The sequence below is a fragment of the Micrasema longulum genome, unplaced genomic scaffold, assembly GCF_059751315.1.
Source record: "Micrasema longulum isolate JH-2025_06_02 unplaced genomic scaffold, ASM5975131v1 h1tg000041l, whole genome shotgun sequence".
In the NCBI taxonomy this organism is placed as follows: domain Eukaryota; kingdom Metazoa; phylum Arthropoda; class Insecta; order Trichoptera; family Brachycentridae; genus Micrasema; species Micrasema longulum.
The window spans coordinates 949,382-964,708 of NW_028277248.1; the positions used below are offsets into that span (position 1 = coordinate 949,382).

Here is a 15,327-nt window from a genome sequence, read left to right on the forward strand (position 1 = left end):
GTGAAGAAAACACAAACAATTAATCACACATTCGCATGTACAGTATTATATTCGTACAGAAAGATTTGTGAGCAAAAATAAAAAAGACTATTTGGTTTTCGAAATAAGAAAAACGAACGCTTTGAGCCGCGTATTTAAATTAAGACGCCTAAAAACAGGCATTGAACGTAATCGAACCGAGCACCCCAGTATAAAAACAACATGTGCTAAGCCAATTGTTGTTTTCGGATTCTCTTTGTTTTTTTTTTATTTCTTTCCCAATTCACATCCAGTACCCAACTGTTAAAGTGAGAGCGTTGCGCTTTTTAAAAAAGGAATTGAAAAAATCGAGTACTTCCAAAATGGAACGCTCGTTCGATTCGCTCATTTGAATATAAAAAATGGCGGAAGCAGGTAACTCGTATCGAGTCAATCAAGTTTAATGCGTACAAGGGGTTACTTGTATTTTATCGATAACGCGTAGATAATTATTTGTAAATAACTGGATTATATAGTTATTGGCTAAATAACTGTGAAGTCGGGTTATTTAAAACCTTAGGAAGTTTGCCATAAATCGAGCCACTATTACCAAAACATCGTAACCGACGGTGTAAGGTGGTTTCACTTTGTAAGAAATGAAGTAATAAGAGAAAGGACGCAGCAAACTCCGGTGACAACTGTCATCAAGCGAAGGCGATATGTGTGTCTGAGTCATATACCGCAGATGCCTCCTGAGAGCCTTAACCACGCTTGCCAACTTTACTAGGCATCAGGTTCTCGACGTTCTGGACGTCCGCTGCTGATTATTTGTTGGCAGCTTATGTCAGAACTACGGGACGCGAACCTGACTAAGGAGAATGCACAGGAGCTAGCAGCCGATAGAGATGCATGGAGGCTCTTTGTGGACACCATATGCTCCAACTAAGGAGCGGACATGTAATGATGACGATGACGATGATAATGAAAAAATGAGTGTTTTTTATATACTATCAAACTAATCAATTTTTTTTTATGCATCGTACTATTAATGTCACGATTGTTTTTTTTTTAATTTTGAAATAACTTCGCCTTTTGACACCTAAGCTTTCCTCTCGCGGCCGGAAAAAAGCTTTTCGAAATATCTAAGCTGGAAATTGGAAACCTATCCAACGCAGTAGCTAATTGATTGATTAGCAAGAACTTGTGACGTAGTTCAATTTTTTTTTAAATGCTTAGTATTTATTTGCATACATTCCAGAAACTTTGCAATACAGGTATCATGTATTTTTTTATGTTTATTAAAAAATCTTGACAAAATAAGTATAAATTACAAAATGGTCGGAACAAACATAATTAATAATAACTATTCTACTTCTCTAATAGAGTGAAAACTATTGTTTAGAGAAATAGTTCGTTTTACATTCATTTGTATACATATGTTTATATTTATTATCTATACACATGTATTTTATATTTTATTGACATTTTATTTTTACTACGCAAAACAAATTTCTTAAAAATATATATTATTTTCTAAAATATACACAATTTTTTACTGTAAAGAGTTTAGGCTAGGGTGGGTCTCGTGTGTTTTTTAAATAAATATTTAAATTTTGATTAATTCATTGTTAAGTAATATTAAATATCCAATTTAATTTAATTAAATGCTCTGTTTTTTACCGCGTGTAAAAAAAGTCTTATTTCCCGTAGCACTGAACGTTCTTATGAATATACTTTAATAATCTACTTTTTTTTTCAAATTTGTATACAGTCAAGACCGAGTTTGATTCTCAAAGTGTATTTCATGTTAATTCAGAGGAAGAAAAAATATTGTTTTTGTCGATTATGATATTTTGACGTTTATGTCTCGAAACGTTCATTCACAAATGTATATAAAATTAAACACGTTATTGCCACGCTAACTGCATCTTTGCTGAGAGAGTGCTTTCTTTTTTTTTGCTTCTTAGAACAAAATCTACCATAAAGAACAATATGTAATGACTTTACGAAAGGGATAATAAATTCTTGGTCTTCGCCTATCTCAGCTTACCCCTGCGGTGAAACGGCGTTGGGTTTGTTTGTTTTTAGAAGCCAAATGCGGCACTACAGAACGTAGCAGATCCAAGATTTCAATTTCGTCTGTTAATTTAAAAAGGGGGCGAGTCAACTTTTAAATTATTTAAAACAATTACTTCCTTTTGTTATTGACGCAATCGACGTGATATACGTTCTTTTTTCACAAACGGACGGAAACTTCCGACTGACGTCCAACATCAGCGTACTGTAATGTGAAAAATGCGGATCCGAGAGTGGGTTGTGAGACAGTTTAGAAACGTATAAATGACATTTTAGGGGGTGACTTGACGTGACATCCTCACACAAGTTATATGGAATAAAAAATTTTACCAGACATCTAAAAAAGAAGTATTTGCGTTCTTATGATTAACACAAATATTTCAATTTTCGGGGTATGTTCAACGAGTTGTAAAGATCTCAATTTGTTGCAACAGAGAGGAAAAACATTTTTCAGCAGGTGATATGAAAGTCTAAGCATTGACAGGTATTGTTGAATTAATTACTTGGTAAAAGAAGAACAATAAAAAATTGGAAAATTGTTTTCGGGCGTTGTCTAGTAGGTGAATTGGTTCAGCCGGATGAATCTCACCTACATGATGAAGGCTTCAGCTCTTTTACTTTACATAAGTCGACAGATGGAAGAGTTGTGGAAATGTGAATATTATAACATAGGCACTTAAACCAGCCAGTGACAGGTCATAAGCCCTGTGAATGCCTTTACTTCCAAATTCTATTTCCAAAAACGTTTTCCCTCTCTGTTCATCTTAATAACTTCCCAGGGAGAAAATCCAGCCTGTTTACAAGCATTTGAACATACTTACAATATTGTTTAGTTGTAAATAACTCATTATTAAAAAATAGGAATCAAGTTGGCGTAGAGCGGGGTTCGTACCTCGGACCTCTGATTCGTGAATCCTCAACACTAGCCACGAGACCACAACCCACTTCACCAGGAACAGGGTGAATGGTACACTTAAATCTGCCTTGGAAAACAAATGTTTGTCGCAGGAGGCAAAACTAGCAGTTCACGGTGGATTTCTAATGCCGACCGAATTTGTGTGGGAGCAAATTACAGAGAAAAACGATGAATGTTGGCGGAAAACTGTAAAAATGCGATCTTTTAGGCGAATATGCGGTAAAACTACGCGCGCTGAGTGCACAAATTTCGAAATCCGTGCATTGCGGAAGGCTGAGATTGGCATTATCAATAAAATCAAGAAAGGAGTGTTGAGTGAGTTTGGACATGTAGAACGAATAGACGGAGAAAGAATGGCTTAATCGATTTACGATGTGGATTTTGATGGATGCAGAAAACGAGGAAGACCAAAAAAAACATGGCAAGACTAAATCCAACTTATACTTGAAGATGGAGATGTCAAAAGTTGGATTAATCGATGTGCTTGCATAAAATGTGTAAATGTAGAGGAAGCGAATTCTGTGCGCAAAGATAGAATGGTGTGACGTTCTTTCCTTTGAGCCTAACCCTACGAGGAAACGGCGAAATGATTCGTTTTTTGTATTAAATAACAACATTGAATATTTATTTATTTTCAAGAGAAATAAATATTAATATTAAGAAACGTCTACACTTTATAATGAGGAGAAGAAGGGGTAAAAGTAGGTAGGAAAAAGGAAAGGTTATACTTTTATTTCATGACATCAGTTATTTATTTAAATTGTGGTTTTATACTGCAATATTTATTGTTGCTGGATCTGAACCCGGAACGAAAGACTAAACATATGATTTGCAGACATTTAAAATAAGTGCATAGAAGACTAACCGGTAACGCCGTGTTAGCTTAAATAATACTTTGTTATATAGTATAGGAATCAAGAGAGAAAACAATTGTAAGGTAATGAGTTGAAAAGAGAAAGATGTATCGACTCTTGGCTCTTGAGAGCTGGTTTTTAAATGCGAGTTTAAAGTTTACTTTTAATTTTATCAACATTATTTAATATCCGTTCTCTAATTGGAGCATATTTTGTCCCCGGCCTCTCTGTTGGGTGCCAGCTCCCGTGCATCTTAAATCATGTTTGCGTCCCGTATTTTTACCATTAATTGCCGACGAACGGTAAGCAGTGGACGTTCAGAATGTCAAGAGTCTGATGCTTTGTAAAGTAGGTAAGCGTGGCATAGGCTTTTGGGAAGCATCCTCAGTGTTATCGCTTCTGTTTGATAACAGTTGTCACTGAAAATTGTTTCGCCCATTCTCTTATATATTTATTCCTCATAAAGTCAAACCACTGATTACCCAAGATTATTCTTGGACACCGTTTCTGGAAACTCAATATTTTGCTATTAAAATATTAAAAAAAAAATATTTCAGGGTGAAACTTCACATCAAGACTCATAATCGGCATCATGACTCTTGCAATATCGTCAGATTGATACAATTGCTAAGAAGCTTATTAGTTGTTTTCAAAAAGATAATTAATTTTTATGTCCTCATTCACGTGACAATAAATAAATATCTATTCCATCGGCCAGTCTGTGGCACCAACTATGCAAAAGACTCTTTTCTCTGTCGTTCTTGTTCTAATTATTATTATTTTTATTTATCTATTGATATATAGGTATTTTACAAATCTTTAATTTATTTAATAATAAATTAAAACACATTCTATCTGGCTACAAAACACTCCAACTTTTTGTGTTTAGTATTAATCGATTTGATCACATCTTAACTCTTTGTATAAACAACTACCCTGGGTCCGTATTACAATGGGAAGTTAACAAAGTCGTCTTCAATTATCCGTAATGTAAAAACAAATTTTCTAAATTAACAATTTAAGATCAATATAAAATATTTTAAAAACATATCAAATTCTATGTTTAAAGCGAAGCTCGTTGTAAATTTTCAAATGAACACGTTTTTATAATCAAAATTATATTTTACTGTATATACAGTTGAAGATAATTCCATTAACTTCCTATTTAAATTGCGACCCTGGTACCGAGTAAAAAAAAATCATTTGAAAGCGTAAACGGTGAAACGATACAGAACTCAGGTTAACAAGTTGCATTTAATAATGACTTCTTATAGCACAAATTCTCAGCACATAACGTTACATATCTACACAAATAACGTCGCCGTAATGCGATTTAAAATTTCGAAAAGGAGTGCACACGGCATATTAACTCAGATAACTTATTGTGTATTGAGCTAGTTTTTCTAGGAATAACAAACGAAAATCAAAACGCCCTGCTCTGAAAATGACGAAGAAGATACTTTTTCTTTAGTTTGCAAGGATACTTTTAACTGTAGTCGATCTGAAGAAAAATAGAATCAGCGCATGATCTGAAAAATGTGGGCCCAAAAAGAATGAATTCACCGTGCCAATCGCTTATTGGATATTATGTATATCTGACCGGTCGAGAAAGTCTAAGAAATTTAATAATTTTGAACCGTGATTTTAAAACCTGGCCATTGTACATGATCAACAAATACCGGCATACGAAAGGTCAGTTAAGGCTTAAGCTAAACTGTGTGGGTAGTTTTTTAACCGTTAGCTTGTACCAACAACAGCTTTGCACATTCTAGCAGGAAAATATACTCACAATAATAAAAAGTAATAGTAACAGCCATAAAACAATTATAACGCTCCTGTTTACAATAAGCTTTTCATACGTATTTAGAGATTGATTATTTTGATAGTATCTCTATTATTATTATTTTATTTTTTTTAATATTTACAATTCCAAACATTTAAAATCAATGAGGTAACACTTACGGAGGACAAAATTTTTAGAGTTTTTATAATTTACTCAAATATTCTAATTTTTGACCATGTCCTAAAAGTTGTAAATAACTAATGATGGAAAAATGGAAATCAAGTTGTGGTAGAGCTGGTTTTGAACCTCGGACCTTTGGTCCGTTAGTTTATGATACTACCACGGGACCATAATCCAGTTTTTAATATAGATATTGAATTAATTACAACAGTGTAAATCCATTTCTTATGATCAAAATTTTACGATGAACGTGTCGGGAATCGAAACAGTGATCGCTTATCAAATAACAGATTATAAATTCTATAAAGTCTTAACTCTGTGTCCGGAAAAGTTAAGATTATAGTTCTTTGTGTGAAATAGAACCAGAATCCAGAATCCCACTCCAAACGAGTGGTTTCGTCTCGTAAAAATCCTGAAAAGAAAAATTGCGTGGAAAGAAGTCCGCTTTGTAAAGTAGTGGTTGGCGCGTTCATCTACTATACTTAAACTATTGGATTTGATTTCGGGCACGGTTGACGTGAAAATTTTTGTGTAAAATTTTGTTTTACACTGAATTATTTCTTTTTTCATCTTTGCGTAAAATCTTAGTATAACACATAATATACACGCGCAGCATTTAGTGTAGTAAATCAGTGCCCTATGCACCGCCAAGCATTAACAGAGGTACGACGATAATGATAGTTTTAGCGTTTCATATTCTCTTTTCCAAAACAAGTTGGGATATCTTTTAGCTACATTGAAAATCTTTATCCTATGGATCACATAATTTCTGGATAAAAAACCATTTCAATAATATAATCACTTTTAAAGCATCATTTTACTCTAGCAAAAAAATCAATGGAAACAATCGAAATGTTGAACTTCATCAAAATTCTTTTAGCGTCGAAAATCATCTAAAAATATGTCACACCCTCCAACACCACTTTCCGGGCAATTTGCAAACTGAAACCCCATTAAACGATGGTGTTTTTTTTACGCGAACGCCATAAAAATGTCCTAAAAAGTCGACTTACCACTTCCAACCCTTTAACCACGTCCCATTATTAATGGGGGTAATTTTTTCGGAAGGCTGTCGAGGACTCGTAATAAAAATGGCATGAAACGAGTTTTTACAAGTTTGACCAATATTTAAGGGTTGAACTTTTAATACTTTGGGAAACGTTTTTTTTTAATTTTGTATATTTTCACGGACATTAAGATATAAAATGAGCTATTTCTAAGTTATAACGCCGCGTGTTATTCAATGTTTTAGATCGCATTTCAGCGACCATAATCAAAATTGTAATAATTTCTATATCAACGTAACACATATTTGAAATATTCGAGTTTGTAAGCATGAAAATATTTATGAAATTTAATTTGGCATAGTAAATGTTCGGTGTAATCGCTTTCGTGACGTCTTCGAGGCTTTAATAAATTGCAATTGTAGAAAACATAATTTGTACCCTGTAAAGGGATGAAGAACTTAAAATTTTAAAATATTTATTAAATAAAATAAATTTGATTTGAACGACCTTTTAAAGATGTATTACAGGGTACATTAGTTTAGGAGTGAGGTAACATAAGTTTATTTAATGTTTTAAAATTCACTTGATATTTATATTAGATTATTGCTATCCTTCCTTATTGGCCACTTATTGGATTATCCTAGTGAATTAAATGATTATCAACAAAATTTGGTATGTCCAAGTGTTTTGTACATAACGCTGGATTCCAATCATAAGAGAGTTATAAAGATTGAAATTCATTGCATCACAGAAAAAAATCTGGTGTTAGAACAAGTATAAAAATACTAAGTTATTTTAAAACATTACTCACTTGGTGTATTAATTTAGCTAGAGGCATCTCACTCATATCTGAAAAAGTTTCACCACATTTACTTTACAAAAGTCTACAGATGGATGAGTTTAAGAAATGGGGATGATTAAACAATATAACAGTCTATAAAGTGGCCATATAAACCAGTCAATGATAGGTCAAAAGACCTGTCAATGCTACATATTTACTTTACGACTGTTTTTCCTGTATGTTGTAATGAATTAAAATTAATGATAAATAAGACGTCTGAAAAACAGACAAAAAAGGAGTTAATTAATTTTTTTATTTATTTAAGTACGTGCAAAGTTTCCAGAGGTAGATTTCTGATTTTGAATTTAAATAATGTACGATGATGATGAATGATGTGCAAGAGAGACATAGAGGGTCGTTTTGATATCGCGAGCGTTGTGGGTTTGTCAGGCACAATGGAGCGTTGGACATGAGAGCAGCGTGCTTACGCTATTGAGGCGTACCTTACCAATGGTTTTCGGCCATTACCGCGCGGCGTAAGTTTTGTGCTCGCTTCAACATACGCCTCATTCGTGATATGCCATCGACTAAATTAGTTAAGAACAAGGTATCATAGGTAAGAACTTCAGTTTCAGCAATAAACATACCGAGGCCTAGACCAAGACCGACGGTATCAACCAAAGAAAACTTACAATGAGTCAGTTCTGTGCTAGAAAATACGCAACTTTCGATCTGCAAAAGCTCTACGGTTTTGGGAATCCCCAGGTCGACTTTGCAAACATTTCTGAAAAAGAAATTGATGTTCCGCCTTTGCAATATTTAAAATTGTGCAGAATTCAAAAGATAATGATAATGAATAAAAAAAACCCTATGCCGAACAGATGTTGGAGAGATTTTTGGCTGATTATCGAACGAAAAACATTTTATTTAAAAAGGAACAACTTATTTGGCAATGAAGCACATTTTCATTTTGATGGTTGTCAATAAACAAAAGTGTCGGTACTGGAGTCCAGATAATCCGAGAAAAATGCATGAGATGTCACTGCACATTGAAAAACCACTTTTTGGTGTACCGTTTCACTGAGATGCATTATGGGCCTTCCTTTTTTGAAAACGAGCGAGGCGCAGCCGTTACCTTAAATTAAAAAAAAAACTGCAAAATGATTGACACGTTTCTTAGACAACACGTAAAAAAATGGTTCTTTCTTCAATCGAAATATGATTCCAAAAAAACGGTACAACGGCCCACACAATTCGGCCATCAAAGAATGAAGCTAGGGTATTATTCCCAGGAATAATAATCTCCAGATTTAGTGACTTCACCTGGCCTGCAAGATCTCCCGATCTCACTTAGTCCATGTGACTATTTTTTGTAAGACTATCTAAAAAATCTCGTTTGCAATAATCAGCCTGCCAGTATCGTACAGTTAAAAGACAATATCCGATCGGAAATAAACGTTATTTCCAGTGCACTGTGTAGGTGTGTTTTTGAAAGTATGCCGAATAGGAATGGGTACAAAACAATGGTCGACATTTAGAAAATATGATCTTAAAAAAATAAAATCCGCTTTTGTATTCTATTCAAAGCAATAAATTCTTATGATCTAGGTTTATATTTTTGTTTTTTCAAAATCGGAAATCAGTCCCCAACCCGTTATAAAAACAATAAGCAAGCATGTTTTTTCATGTTTAAGAAAATTTTGTATTTTTATGTTTATATTATTATATGGGTATTTAATTTTATTTTATTTATTATATTTACGGCCTAAGCCAATAACAAAAGTTACATGAAAAACATAAATGCAAGAAACTGAACAAAAAGAACATAAAACTATGTAGCAAAGACAAACAAGGGAAAAACAATAATTGTATACAATATATTCATAAAAACGAAAGACATAAGACTTCGAGCTAAATCAAGCCAATCCAACTTCATCCCACACTGTTTGGTCGCGAAGAGATCTACAAAAAGCCGGAAGATCTGTTTGATGAATTGACTAATCTACACATTCTGGACATTGGGGCATAAAAACAAAAGTTGCTCTTAGAAGATTTTATAAATAGCAGATTTGGACTTCTGGTGACATGGTTGGAAAAATGAAAAGAAATTGATTGCAACAGAGATGGAACATCACTTAAAGCATTAAGTATTTTGAAAATGCATATAAGGTTCATCTCAGTTCTACGTTTCTCCAATGAAGACGGATTAAGAGATTGCTCTATTTCAAAATAGGAATAATTACCCTTTTGTAATCCGAGCAACATGCCACTTTTCTTAGAAAACGGTGTTGGACAGACTCGATATGGTCAATATGAGTCCTGTAGAATAGAGACCAAATAGGAGAAGCGTATTCTAGATTGGGTCGAACAAGTGAGCAATAAAGAGTTTTAATTTATATGTTTTTCTTATATGTGTTGCATTCCCGATTTTTTTAAACTAAATATTTTAAAGAATTTTTCAATTATCATACATTTGTACAAAATAACATGTGACTATTTTCATATTACAATTAATCCCGGCCATAGTTGACTAAACACGGAATTTATTTTTATTATACTTGATGGACATAAATATGAAAGCAGATTTTCTTTTTAAATAAAATAAATGTAAACAAACATACAAAAATAATTTAAGTAGGTATATCCCTTACAATATGAGATATGAAAGTTGTAAGGAGGAGTATGGTTGTATAAGCATCTAATTGAAAAATTATTATATCGTATCTATATGTACATATAAGTACTGATAAAGAAACTTGTGGATGCTCACAATATTTAAAAAATGTTGTTGAAATGTTCATCCCTTGAAACTCCAACTCTCATACTACCCTTTCTCCAACGAGTCACTTAAGGCTTCCATTTTTTATGATTTTCTTTCATAATTTTTTCCGTTTTTCTTCGTCGACAGAAGGTTGCTTTTACAATTTTTCTCATATTTTGATTGCTTGTATAAATAAAATGAAACGATGTCCAGAGGCAACATAAAATTATGTTTAAAACATGTATTTTATGATTTAAAATATAACACAAAATACGAAAACTTGTTTTAAAATCATAAGAGTTTTATTTATACAAAAATACAATTCAATCGTTCTGAACTTCTAAATCTTGTCCTTTTGATATCGAAAAGCGATAATTTGTTTTAAAAACTTTATTTTTGGCAAATCGTTTAGTCAGTATTTAACTATTTTTTATATTAACCGACACAAGGAGACAGATTTTCGTACATTAATATCGATTCTACTTTATACCAACCCGATATGTACCGATGAATACAGTGTTTGCAATCGCGGCACTGGGTTCAATTCCTAAGAAGGTAAATATGAAATATTACTGAGAAAACTTCATATTTTTCAATAAACATTCCAGAAACCTGGGACATAATCATGTACTCTAAGCTACCCATAATCCGCTAATTAGCTAATAATAACCCAAGTGTGAATTATTTTGGTGATAATTTTTCTTCATTTAAGCTATCATTGAAAAAAACTTATTTTTTAAAGTATTCATCAACATCAATTAATCATCTAAATCATCGATAGTCCCAGTCAGTTCAGATCCCAACTAAAGTTTAGTTAGAATGTAAGTTTAGATATACAATTTTAAAGCGCCCTTGAGGTGATTTTTTACAAAAATGGCGCTTTATAAATCAGCCAAATATTATTATTATTATAATATTTGATATCTTCTTACCATCTCAATTCATGCAATTGTTCTTAAATTTTAACTTCTCGAAACGAAACGAATCTTATAGTAAACTGTTATTTTTTTAAACACATCTTAACAGAGACGAAGGTTGAATTCTGATTTTTCGTTTGATTTTTTTTGTCTAATTTTATTTTTTATTCCTTGAATTTTGAATATTATTTTTTGTTTCATTATTTTAACTTTCTCGTATCCTTCATAGCAATTTCTTTAACTTATATTTTTAATATGTACCAACCATATTTGCCGGATTTAAAAAAATGTTTGGTGTAAACAAACCACACAAATAAATAAATTCTAATATAAAATGTCCAAAAATAAAAATTATTATGAATCTTATAAGCTCGTGGTAGAATTGTCCAGACCCATTTTTATGCAATGGCTTTTTGCGTCGTTTTGATAAAAGACTTAAAAAATTAATAACCTTTACATTTAAAAAAAAAACATTTTTATCGTGATAATGTCTTGCCAAACAGAATGATAAATATAATACAGCGATAAAAACTCGGAAGCCGTGTACGCGGTGCTTAATAATTCCGTTTTCTCGATTCTGGACATTAATAACGCCAGTACTGTATAAAGGGAAATTCGCAAAACCATTTAGAGAGGGTAAATTTTAAAATGGTAAACGATTTTCGCAGAAAGAATAATAATCGAATGGAGAATTTTAAGGGTGGTTTTCTTAAGGGTGGGTAATAGAACTTAATGTCTGCTTCCTGGTATAACGAAAATAATCATGTGATAGTTCGCTATGTTTAAGCCCCTATTATTGATGAAACTATAAAAAAGACGGCCTTTTGTGATGTTCTTTTAAAAAAAAAATGTTCCAATCAGTTTTATCAACTATGCTCAGTAACTGTTTTAACCAGTTGTTGCAGCGGTCTTTATCTTATTTTTAAGTTCCTTATATTAAAATAAAACTAAAACTTAAAACACATCAACTTAAACCTTTTTTTTATAATTACCTACCAGTTTCAGAGCTACACGTGCTCATGCGTATTTTTTTCTTTTAAATTATACCTTAAACAGGGAGCAAGTATTGCCCCGTAACCGATCGGTTGTTAAAGAGATAAATAAAAAGCATTTAAAAAAAAGGTTTTTATTTTAATTTGTATTTTTTTAAATTGTTAAATTTTTGAAATAAAAGAATGTACATAACCTCTTACCAACGTTTCTATTTTACAAGATTGCAACATACTCGTCTCTTTGTCATAACATTAATTTTACTAACATGCAAAACCCACTATGATACTTCACCCGCTAGACACAAAAAACAGAATTTTTTTTTTTACTAAGATTAAATGTTTTAATTTGATACAACTCGTTTAAATAAATCGTATCTAAAACAAATAAAAGATTGGGGACGAAATTTAACATCTGCGCTTCTAAAAAACATTTCAATTTTAATTTCCAACGAACTTCACAATATCTTACATTTTAAATTATACTTAATAAGTTTTTAAATGGCAGGACAAAATTTCGTTCGTCTATTTATCTTCGAGCAACTCCTAATTTCTACGATTCCAAGAACGCTTGAAAAATACACCCGAAAACATCCCTTATGTACGCGCATGAAAGAACTAGAATCGCGCAAAATCGGCGAGGGATGTGTTTGCATCTGAAAATCTTGCCTAACACCCCTTTCTCTTACAAAAATAAAATAAAAGTCTTGAAAAATCATATCTCTTGAGTACCGATTTGAAAGAAAGGGGAAGATGAGACTTTGCAAACAAGCCCTTATGTTAATGCTCATTAAGAGCGAAATTTCAGTTTCATGCGTTTTTTATTACCATTTTTAAAATATTTTAGAAACAGGATGCTAAATTATTTTAAAACCAAAAATATTTTGAATCTACTGGAAAACTGATTTCTGAATGAATACAATTTTTTTCAACAGTACATAAGTAGATAAGTGTAAAATTGTGTCTAGTGATTAAGTGGTAAGTACATTTGTCTACCATGCATATATAATTATCATATATATATGATAATTTAAACTCATTTTAAATCATATTAGTCAACATCGCGAGAGCAATGAAATTGATATTTTAAACTAGTTGATTAAAGTGTCGACCTGTCATTCACTAAAAAAAATCCAACATAATTAAGTATCTTTACAATCAAACTATTTGTACAGGTGTTTACCGTGAAATGTAGAACTTATTGCTACTGAAAATCTTTTACCGTCAAACCCACATCAAAATATAGCACTGATTATGACAACATACCTTGTGCTTACAATATTCACTTCCAAATTTACATTTTTCAATCACGTGTCCCAAATATTTATTTATACTTTAATAACATCACATATTAAAAATGCCTTTTTTTTCATTTTTATTGGCATCTTTTACGACCATGCATGTAGGCTTTTTTTGAAAGAATGAGTTTTTTTCAATAAATGTTGAGTGTACTCTTCTGGCGTTATAAAATTGTTTTTTTTCTTTTTTACAAAAATATTCTAGTTTTAATTTTACAATAAGACAAATTTTCATAATAATCGATAAATACCTGTCAATGTTAGTAAATTTTATCTAATAAACTAATGGTCCATACGAATACTATCGAATCTGAGAGCAAAAACAAAACTTTGATTTTTTTTTAAGAGGCTATCAGATACTGTTGAATTCCAAAACTTGTATCCATAGTATTTCAATAAACATATGTTTGTGCAATTCTACAATATCTGATAGATTCTTTAAAATTATATCAAGCTTTGTTTTTGCTCTTTTGTAAACCTTGCAAAATGCAGATTCGATAGTATACTAGGGCCCGTCAAAATCTTCTATTTTTCTAACTGTAAAAGCATTATGATCTATCGTATTTCAAAAGACAAATGTTTGGCAATTCTACAATATCTGATAGTTTCTTTAAAATTATATAAAGCATTGTTTTTGTTCTACCGTAAACCTTGCAAAATGCAGATTCTATAGTATACTAGGGCCCGTTGAAATTTTATCTTTTATTAATTGTAAAAACATCATGATCTATCGTATTTTAGAAGACATATGTTTGGCAATTTCACAGTATCTTATAACTTCTTAAAAACAATATCAAACTTTGTTTTTGCTCTCTTGCAGACTTTTCGAAATTCAGATGCAAAGAGTTTTTTTGTAGGTGTTAGATAAAGGGGGTCATATACTAGCTTTATTATTTTATTTTGCTGTCGTTGTAGTCTGTTTATATCACTAATTGTTAACTAATGAATTCCATCCTTTTTTATTGTACCAGTATAATGCTGTAAATAGAAACGAATATGCTGTGCTTGGACCTTGATTAAGAAGCTTGTATAGCTTTAAAACCGGTCGGTAGAAAAAATAATAAATAAGTGGTTAAAAACAAAGTTGCTTTTATTTATTTTATTAAAATGAATAGGTAACCACAAAGTTAATGCTTCAAATGTATATTTATTTTACAATTCTACAATTCTAACCAAACAAGATGCTCGTGATAAGGTATTCGATTAGGTGCAGTTTGAATACAAATACTTTTTAAAAAAGCTCACTTTTTTTCAAATCAATTTAAAATCTTATTATTAATATTTATTATAAGAATTGATGAATACTAAAGTGACTAAATTAAAAATTTCATCATCCGCGTTCTTTGTGTATGCAGTATGTAAATGCAGTCATCGGAATGCGTACATTTATTTTTTCTTCTTGTCTTTGTAATAAATGCAGTCAGCGCAGATAAAAGTGCATCTCGGATACGCGTTCAAGTGCACTGGGTGCGTCATGGATAAAAAAATATTTACACTTACATAAATCTGCGCAGTCTCAAAAAAGTAGAACAAGGTTTGTCCGTGACCCTATAACGTCTAGAGACTGCTGCCCACGCCGTTTGGTGGTGCATTTTTGGCCCAATATACTAAATAATATGTTTTTTTTTTCTCGTAATTTCTTTGTCAACCAATTTTATCACACTATCGACTGCCCGATTGTCTGTCAATTAAAGGTACTATGATTAATCGCGTGCTTAAGATGTCAGTCCAGAAACATGAGAAATTGCAGTGTACAACCAACTTTTCATAATTTTGATTCACTTAGATCATTTGGTCATATGGTATC

At 31.9% G+C, this 15,327-nt stretch overlaps 1 protein-coding gene across 1 annotated transcript in view; it reads left to right on the forward strand.

The window, feature by feature from the left end:
• The window catches only part of dati (zinc finger protein datilografo), a 160,652-nt gene that overhangs the window by 24,429 nt on the left and 120,896 nt on the right, over positions 1-15,327 (forward strand). The gene's annotated exons all lie outside the window — the stretch shown is intronic.